This window comes from Typopeltis vanoorti, chromosome 8, assembly GCF_054136105.1.
Source record: "Typopeltis vanoorti isolate ZY-2024b chromosome 8, IOZ_Tvanoo_1.0, whole genome shotgun sequence".
Classification (NCBI taxonomy): domain Eukaryota; kingdom Metazoa; phylum Arthropoda; class Arachnida; order Uropygi; family Thelyphonidae; genus Typopeltis; species Typopeltis vanoorti.
In genome coordinates this window covers 51,551,203-51,561,412 of record NC_143556.1, presented here as the reverse complement: position 1 = coordinate 51,561,412, position 10,210 = coordinate 51,551,203, and the positions used below count along the sequence as shown (strand labels likewise).

The 10,210-nt window shown below is 35.2% G+C and overlaps 1 pseudogene; it reads left to right on the top strand.

Moving 5' to 3' along the window:
- The first annotated feature begins 1,079 nt into the window (after positions 1-1,079).
- On the top strand, positions 1,080-1,197 carry LOC150103991 (U2 spliceosomal RNA; annotated as a pseudogene).
- Positions 1,198-10,210: the final 9,013 nt, after the last annotated feature.

Genomic DNA, 10,210 nt, shown 5'->3' with positions numbered 1-10,210 from the left:
GTAGAACTGGATACTCGAATTGGCTTAGCAAGCTCAATATTGCGGGAGCTTGACCGTTTGGTCGTATTGAAGCGAGAGTTAAGCCAGAAATCAAAGCTGGCTGTCTTCAATACAGTCTATGTCCCCCATCCTCACCTATGGTCATGAGAGTTGGGTAATGACCGAAAGAATGTGGACACGAATCCAAGCGGCTGAAATGAGGTTCCTTCGAGGGGATGCGGGGCTAACAAGACTCGACAGAGTCAGAAGCTCTGCAATTCGGGAAACCCTCAATACTCAACCGCTGTTTCTACGTGTTGAGAGATCACAGTTACGTTGGTACGGGCACCTGGTCAGAATGCCACAAGAGAGGCTCCCTCAGCAGTCCTCTTTGCCAAGCCAGAGGGTTGGAGGCCACGTGGAAGGCCGAGGACTCGCTGGATAGATTATATCCAAAACCTTGGCTGGACACGTTTGGGAATCCCTCCAGAACACCTGAGCTTGGTGGCAGAGGATCGTGACCACTGGAAGTTCCTCTTGCAGCTGTTGCCTCCCCAACCCAATTAGGAAAGATGGGCCTTGACGATGTATGTAAGTATAATGCGTAAGAATGGCATAATGAGTATTCCAGTCGTACTCAGTCTCTACCACCCCACTCCCTAACTAGTGGAAGAGAGGGACATTTAACGAGTCGGCTGACACTCACTAGACCTTGATCATCCCTCTCCCTTCTATTTTTTTTCCTATTAGACTTGGCTTCAAAATTTTGAAAAGGAGTAATTTTAGTGGAAAAGCCCGTTTTCAGATTTCATTTAATATATGTTCATGATCAATAGCCAAAAAACGTGAGCTCGTAATCACTCTACGCTTTTAATTTTAATTGTCTTTTATTAAATAATAAATGAAATAGAATGCTATTAAGTATATTTAATTAAAGATTAAAAATAATTAAAATTTTATTATAAAGTTTAGATATAAACTAAGTACACCATAATATTATTCCTATATTAAAAGAATAATAAATGCTGATTTTTAAACAAATTGATTTTATATATATATATATATATATATACAGTATATCCGGTAGGAACGTATGAAAAGTCGCTTTTCGGCCTTTGGGCTAAGATCAAAGTGTAGTATCTGTTCTTACAAAGTTTTGCAGACCAAGTCTATAGTATAGTGTGTATATATATATATATATATATATATATATATATATATATATATATATATATATATATATATATATATATATATATATATATGTATATCTGTTCTGTAAAGTTAATATCGGATATATATATGTATATCTGTTCTGTAAAGTTAATATCGGATACCACTAGGCATTCGTGATATTTAACAGACCAGCAACAGATAAAGATAGCCTCTGACTGAGGTAATATTAAACACTTGATGTTGGTGTTTAATATTATCCCTCCCCCCATCAGCAGCTATGGCCAATGCTTTGCCGCGTACGCGGAGCCTCGGCATCGAAGTTGAAGCCGACCTACAACCCCGATGTTTGGCTAAAGCCCTCATCGAAAGTGTCGGTGCTGACCAGATTTTCGGCTTTACTCCCTTTGGTGGTGGCCGTTTTCAAGTAGTAGTAAGAAGTGAACAAACAAGAGACAAATTACTTACAGGATTCGAATGCAATGGGAAAAAAATAGTCCCATTTTTGGTAGGTAGCATTACCAAATTACTTAAGAACCCCAGATTCCCTCTGGAGTACATCGAAACCGATGAAAAGATAATCCACGAAGTATTCGGGAAATGGGGCGTTGTACGCAATGTACAAGTTCTGAATGACGCAAACAACCCCAAATGGAAGTCGGGCGAGGTCAATATCTCCCTCGAGATGAAAACGCCCGTTCCCAACTTTGTTGTTATCGGATCCGACAGAGTAATGATAAACTACCCTGGCGTAAAAAAGCAGTGTTTCAGATGTGGTGCCTTCACTCACCTTGGGGCAGACTGTCCTAGAGTGAAGTGCAAAAACTGCCTCCAAGCAGGCCACAACCAAGAAAAATATGAGGCAGCTTTGCCTGAAATGCGGGGTCATTGACCACAAAGTAGACACATGCCCATTCAGAACCCTGGCAGAGAGGATGGGAGGTGCAATCACGCCAGCAACTGCACCAAGCAATGGAAATGGCACAGCACAGGAAGCATCTCCACCTTTAAAGGCCACTCATGATGCTACAGAAAGCCATTCCTCCACGTCTTAAGACACCTAAGAAAAACCGTAAGGGAAAAAAAATTTCCACACAACTAAAACAGCAGAAAAAACCACACAGAGGAAACAGTCGATATAACTACAGCAGAAGAAAGAGAGGCTACAAATACTAATATATATATAGATATAGCCAATTCAGATAAGGAATAAGAAAAGATGGAGGCAAATACCAACACTTCCAAGTGGCCATTAAGCCCACAAGAAGAGGAGTCGATAAAACCAAAAACAGCTAAAGTATCTGAGACCGAAAATCCAGAAGTCCCTCACGCAAAAGCAGGGGAGACTCTAAGCCATCTTATTAGAGGTATCCCCGGGGTGGCGGATAAATTCAAAGAAGCAATGGAAAAAGTAGGAGAACCTGAACTCCTCCTCACAGGGAAGTATGGACCTGACGTCGTCAGTGTATAATGGGTTGACCTCTTCGTTGATGACATCAGCAAAATCATCCCTGAGCAAGTAGAGGTAGCTATGGATTTAGATGAGGAGGCAGTTTCGGCTTTTTTCATAGCTCTCTGCAAACTGGACATGGCCGAGGGAAGTGAGGTGGCCAAAAGAATACTAACAGCCCACAACAGAAGAAAGGAACAGTAACCACCTTGTGGGTTTTCTGTACTCAGCTTCACTGGTTTTTAGATCCCACAGGTGGGGGAGGACCTGAGAACCCGAGCGGCGAAGGCTTACAGCGACGCGGTGCAGTTCCTTGTGAGCTGCATCACTCGGGCCAGATCCTTCCTCCACCTCTAAGTTTCCCTTTCCATTCCTCTTCCAGATTGTTTTGCTTTTCTCTGTACTTCATCTTTTTTGTTTTGTTACATGTTTCCTTTTTAAGATTTTTCCTTTTTTTTTTAAGTGAAAAATCAACGACCGTTTTAGAAACGCCCCTGGGGGGCAAATAGCTAAAACAGGTCAACTGAGGCCTCTTTCACCTACTCTACCACTATGCACTCTATCTTTATTTCCTCTCCTACTATCTGCTGACTCTTAGCCTATCTTACTCTACAGGCCGATGATGAAGTTTGTTGAACTCACAAATTATTATTATGATATGATCATCTTTTTACGTTTTTCATTAAAATTTAATTTCTATATGACAATAGTAACAAAAATAACGCAATAAAATGTCATAAAACCATTTGAAAGTACCAAAAAAATTTCTATAATAATTTAATGTTACTTATATCTGGCAATATAGTAAAAAAATAACGGAATAAAATTCCATAAAACCATATGAAAAAAACTACCAAAAAATGTCTATATTAGTTTAATGTTATTTATATACTGAAAGAATAATGACATGACGATCTCTTATAAATATGTTTTACCGCCATTTGGTTAGAGAGAGGGGGGGGGGGAACGCCACCTATCATCTATAATTCAATACTACATTATTATTTATTACAGGGTAGCCCATAATTCACGAAGGGGTTCAAAATAAGCATATTTTCGTAACTAATAAAAAATTCTGTATTTTATTATAGCAAATAAAAGGAATAAAAATATATTATTAAATGTTTAAATCCGTTCCTTACATGAGCTACCATGTACATTGTGGTCGTTTTAATTTTTTTTTTCTTCTTTTAACGAATAGCTATTAAGATCAGCCAGTAGATATGGGGATAAAATCGCGATCTCTTGCAAGTAACATGTCGGGACTTTCTTACGGATATAAAGAAATAGTTGACAAAGATAAATGGTTTTCTTTTATTAGCTAACCTAATAAATTTTTTTTTTATTTATTTATATTTCTAAAATATCGATGCATTCTACTTACAAACCAATATTCATATAAAATTCAGTAAAGTTATTTAGTATACTTAGTTATATGCCTACAACGAATGCCATTTGTATATAATGTGAAATATGCTTATAAATAGATTGAATGTGTTGATGGGATTTGAATTCCTTCTTAGCTGGTAATCAAAAAAGCTTTAAAATTTTTGACAATACTTTTCTGTCACATGATCTCGAAATTTTGGATACACATCTCTGAGAGGTTATATAACGAACCCTTTTCTTTGAAAATCACTTGCTAAAATGAGCGCCTTTTGTCGATTTTGATTACTTAAATTAAGTATGAAAGATAACATGCAATCATTTTTTTTCAACATTTTGCTTCACATCTTTGACTCAATCGAGATATTTCTACATCATTTTCTATATTCGGTAACCCCTTGTGCATTTGATGGTCGACGTTTTTAGATAATTTTCGTGAATTGCGGCAGTGGATTGCCTCAGAGCAAGGAACAAACTCGTTATTTTACGACATCCCACAGGTGCCTGGAGAAAAAGTGATGGAGAAAAATCAAGTGTTCTCTTTCGAAAAACTTTTCTTTGACAAAATAAGTACCCAAGATACTTCGAGTAAGGGAAAAAAAGTTCGAGATATAAGAATTATTGAAGTTCGAATTTGAATAATGATCTCAAGAGAACTTTCGACAAAAAAGAAAATCTCACAGAATAAGATCACGCGTTAATTCAGATTGACATTAAGATACGATCACATGATCTTGTCAATTAAATCCGCCATTAATCATCTCCACGACAGAATCACCCCAGTTATTCCACGTATAGCATAGCAGTCTCATCATCATCATCATCTTCCTCCTATCTTGCATTAGTCCTCGGGTCCTGTTACGGTCTCATTCCATCTTTTATATCGTCTTCCAACTGATCTTTTCCCCCACGGGTTTGTATTCAATGATTTGTTTGTCGATTCTACTACTGTCCATTCTTCCGATGTGCAGTTTCCATTTCCATCTGTAATTGTGGATATGTTCTGTTATTGGTTGTTCATTCATTTCTTCCACGACTTCTTTATTTCTTTTATGATCTAAGAAGGTGTATCCTGCGGTTCCCCTCATAAATCTCATTTCTGCTGCAGTTATTTTTCTCTCATCTCCTTCTTTGGTCGTCCCATGCCTCGCTTCCATAAATCAGCACTGGTCGTGCTAATGTTTTATAAGCTATAATCCGAGTAGGTTTTTGTACCCCTTTGAATATGTTTAAAAACTTGAACACTTTTTCTCCTCTGTAGGTTAAGTGATATCCAAGGTATTTGAAAGAGTTGGCTTGTTCAAGAATTGTATTGTCTAAACAGATTTTACTTCTTATTGGTTCTCTTACCTTTCTCTTACCTTTGTCTTCTCTTTTGAAATTTCCATATTAATTTTTTTATTATTATATTAAGATGATGGATAGAGTATTGCAAATCAGTTTCAGAGGTTGATCATCTGCAAACAGTATTGTGTTTATATTAGTGCATTTGTTAATTGGTATATAACCATATAGTGTGAGCCTCCAATGTCTTACTATAGAATTCCTATAGATTGTGAAGAGTATGGGTGATAGGCCACAGCCTTGCCTTTCTTCCCTGTTTATAGGTTCCCACTCAGAGATTCTTCCATTAACTTTGACTGCAATCATGTTGTCTGTGTATGTATCATGGATCGCTTTAATTAGGTGACGAGAAACTCTATCCTTTATTAATATTTCAAAAAAGTTTATTTCGGTTAACTCTGTCAAATGCCTTAGAATAATCAATAAAAGCAATATGGATTTCCACATTGTATTCTTTATGTTTTCCAATAAAAGTTTTAAGGTAAAGAATCCCATCTGCACAAGAGCGGCCTCTCCTGATCCCCATGCTGTTCTTCTCCTATCTTATCTTCATAGAATTGGGAGAGTTTATTTTTCAAAAGTTGACTCTAAATTTTATATCCAGAGTTTAGGAGACTAATTCCTCTATAATTTTCACAGTTGTTAATATCACTCTTCCTGTGTATAGGAATGACTATTGCTATACACAGCAGTGATAGTATTTCCGAATATTTCTTCTCTAGTACATGATGTTATTGTTGGTATTAGGTTATACATGGATAGCTTGTCTAGGTATTGTACAGCCTTTAATGTTCCATCCCTCTTTTTGTTGTTCTGGAGTTTGTTTGCAATATTCATGTTTATGTGGCCGATTATCATTAAGTATTAAGTTGAGCATATTTATTGGGGCGAAAGAGCCAGCAACTGTGTTCGAGCAAGAATTTTATCACCTTTAAGTTTGGTGGCATGTAAATAGCATTTAGTATTATGGGATGCTGTCGATTGGTGGCATTAATGATTTCGATGCAAAAGGTTTCAGCATGCTCAAACTGATAAACGGCTTCTTTTGCTATTAATTTATGTTTGATAAATATTAATATTCCATCCCCTCTTTTTGTTTGGCGGCATGATCTATATTGTTGGAAGCCTGGAATATGAAAAGCAGTCGCTTCGTCCTTAGTTACGGATACTTCTGTTAGGGCAATATATCAATAACACCGGTGTAATTCCTCAGATAAGCCTGGAACAATAACCAATGTTTTCGGATGCTAATAATAATAATAATAATAATAATAATAATAATAATAACTGTCACCCCACTTACAATTAAGTTGTGGGAGGTTGCAGAAGTAAGTTGCTGTTATAATTAACTTTCATAAGTTTATTTTGACTCATAAATTAAAATAGTCGCAGCTGGAAATTTTAATACACCTAAAATGGTGTATTAAAATACACCATTAATAGAATTCTAGCATTAATCATATTTTTCATTATCAGTAGAAACGTAGTTATTTTCCATAAATTATTTTAATAAATCTGTTATTGATTGTATACGGTGTTAATATTGAATTTAATAAAGTTAAACAAATTTCTGTTATTTTGAAATAACGAAAAAATGAAGAAAGAAATTGAAGTTAAAGAGATGTATAGAAAGCTATTTAAAGTTTTACGAAATTTTTAAAATTCAATTTTTGCATTTATATTTTTGGAATCTGTAATTTCTTGCAAGTTCATCATTCCTTATTCTAAAAATTCATTTAAGAACTTTTGCAATTACGTTACTTTTCCAGAGATATCAGCCCTGTGACAAGATTGTTTGAGTACTTCAGTTCTTTAAAGTATGTTTTACCATATCCGTATTAAAATCACCGTTTCAGAGATAAATGTCAGTTCTTGAGAGTTTTTTCCATCTTATTGTCGTTATGAAATTTAAATATTCTTTTTTAAGAGAGAGGAATATACGACATGCGACCAAGCTATTCTATTATCACATTTAATTACAATCTTTTTTTTTAATTCATCCTTTCATTTATTTTTCATTCTTCATTCATCCTTTGCAACAGTTTAAAATGAGCCGATCATTCTTTTTTCATAAAACATAAGAAGGGGGGGAAAAATTGAATGAATTAGTCATAGAGAGAAGCAGAAGAAAGAAAGGGAGAAAGATATACGGGAATGAAAATAAGTGTACATGTAGTGATTATAATTGTTATTTGTTAGATGGACTTCAAAGAACGATTAACGTGATCTTCTATTGAAAATTAAAGTTAAAAAAAAAAAGGGTTTTCGAAGAAGAAATATTGGATTTTATATTCCCATAACCTTCTAGAATTTAAAATTCTTTGATCTTTAAATTAGTTTTGAGTTCCTATCGGAATTTATAAAAGTAACTTACTGCTTAGCAAAAACATAAATGATAAAGTAAATATCGCAATATTATTGATCCCTAATTCAAAGTTAGGTCAATTTCAGGGCCGGTCCGAGAGTATCTGATGCCCCTATACACTGTCTCTCTCTATCTATATATATATTTTGCCATACTCACACAAGCACACGTTTACCTACACATGCGGGTATACATATGTTCATAATGATATTATTTATAAAAACAATATCATGATGAACATTAAAAAAATTTATTAATCAAAAACAATACATTTGTATACATATATGATTACTCCTAATATCTGTATAGCAAGAAAATTATTACAACTTAAATACAAAAATTATGAGAAATAATCTTTCGGGCTTTTGCTTTGGCAAAGTTTTGAATTAATTCATCTATATTGATTGTAGATGCAATTTCATGTTCTCTATATATTATTGCTAGACCAGTGAGTCGTTCCTTAGCCATCGCAGAGCGGTCATTTCATGAATACTACCAATCAGAATCCCTGCCACTGCAATTCTATGAAAATTTCCACGGCATTCTCGTACTGATTTAGAATAAACTGAACTGAATTAACATGATGATTCTGTGAGAAAATGAATGACGTAATCCCCAACTTCTCAGACCTCAGAAAGCTTGCAAAAACAGGGCATAATCTAAAAATCAACAGAATTAAGTCTATAGGGAATGAAGATAAGAAGTGAGAACAGTTGGTTAGTGGCGACCACTGATTGTTAGTTTGAGGGATACCCCCGAACTTCCTCGTACATCTTGGGACAGATGCCAGAAGGAGGAAAAATCTCTGCACTTGAGGTTAAGTATACAAAGAGCAGGGGAGTGGAAGAAATAGAGAAAGGCGAAAATAATGTAGGATCATCAGCGAGCACAAGGACGGCTTGACTTATTTCAGTATTTTATTATTAAAAAAGGTTTTACTAATTTTTTTTCGAAGGTTTTAATTTTCCCCCGAACTAGGTAGCAAAATCTGGCGCACCGAAGTCTTAGCGCCCCTAGGCGATTGCCTAGGTTCATCTAATGATAAAACCGGATTTGGTCAGTTTATGTGAATTTTTTTTTAATTTCATCTTGTGAAAGATAAACAGGGAGCAGTCAGATTTGAAATAAGAGGGTAATCGGAGATGTTGAACAATAATAAAGTAATAAATAAAAACAGATAAAATTACAGATTCTTACGGAAAACACCAAGGAAGCGTTTCACCCTTAGGGAACATTCAGGTGGGGAAATATTTGAAGGAAGGAACGTTTTATGGAGCGTAAACAAGTATTGTGCAACTGTAGTGCGACATATGTCAGTTAACTTTCTGTGGGTTGTTAAACGCCCACAGAAAAATATACCGTATTTACTCGAATATAACTCGCACTTTTTTCCCATAAATTAAAGCTAAAAAATCTTGATGCGAGAAGATATATATGAGGATTTTCGAAAACTAAAGTTTTTACGGAAAAAACTAATCGACGTTTATAATTAAATCCTCAGTATTCATTATAATTTATAATTGTTCACATTGTGTATAAAATTAATGCATTTAAATTTTAATTATCAACGTTATTTACGCGATCATTACAGAAGCATTGTCGAGCTAATCAGCTCGACAATGCTTCTGAAATTAAATTAATTATTTCTGGCGAAATCATGCCCCAAGCACAACAGGTTTCATATGATGGTCTCGTAATCTTAACCCCCCCCCCTCGCAATCCAAGATCACTCTCACTCCCACATTTCCTCTACTGGTTGTCCCAATCTCTGTGCATATGATTGATGCGGCATTAACAACGGATCGCACGACTCAACGACTAAGGAAAGGCCACGATTGTTTTGGGTTGAAATGCTGATTCTTTTCAACCGAATTTCAAAATATCTGAAGCTGCCATAACAACGTCGACTATCCATTTCTTAAAGTTTTAAACTTTTTTCGTCGCTTTTGTTAGATATTTCTTCAATACAGGAGTTTTTAAATTATGGCTATTCTTAGTAACCATGAAGTTCTGTCTTAGTTAACGAACAAAGTACTTTAAGAATATTACCTCAGTAAAGAGGCCAATCCTAAAGCTTGTAGAAAATTTATTTATTTCAGTAGACTTTAATCTAATAAAATTTATTACAAGATTAAAAATAATTTGAAATACTGCTCTGTTACCTACTTTCATACAAAATGGCTGAAAAGTTGAAATTATTAAAGAAAAAACATTCATTTAACTTAACAGACGCCATAATTTTGACTTTAGTTGTAACTATAGATGAGCAAATACATTAACGAAATGTTAAGAAAATAAAGTTTGAAAGTACTCTACGTTTTTAATGGAACTCGTGGCTTCAGCTTATTTCTAATGTGGTTTTAGAATTTGTTAGACACATTTTTTAATCCACGAAACTTAAACTATCCTCATAGGGAGAGCATTCCACAGACCACTCATCACTGAATCAGAGAGGCAGAAGAATAATAAAAGGATTAGGGTCAGCGCGTAAGTTTTAGATAAGTATGTGAGAA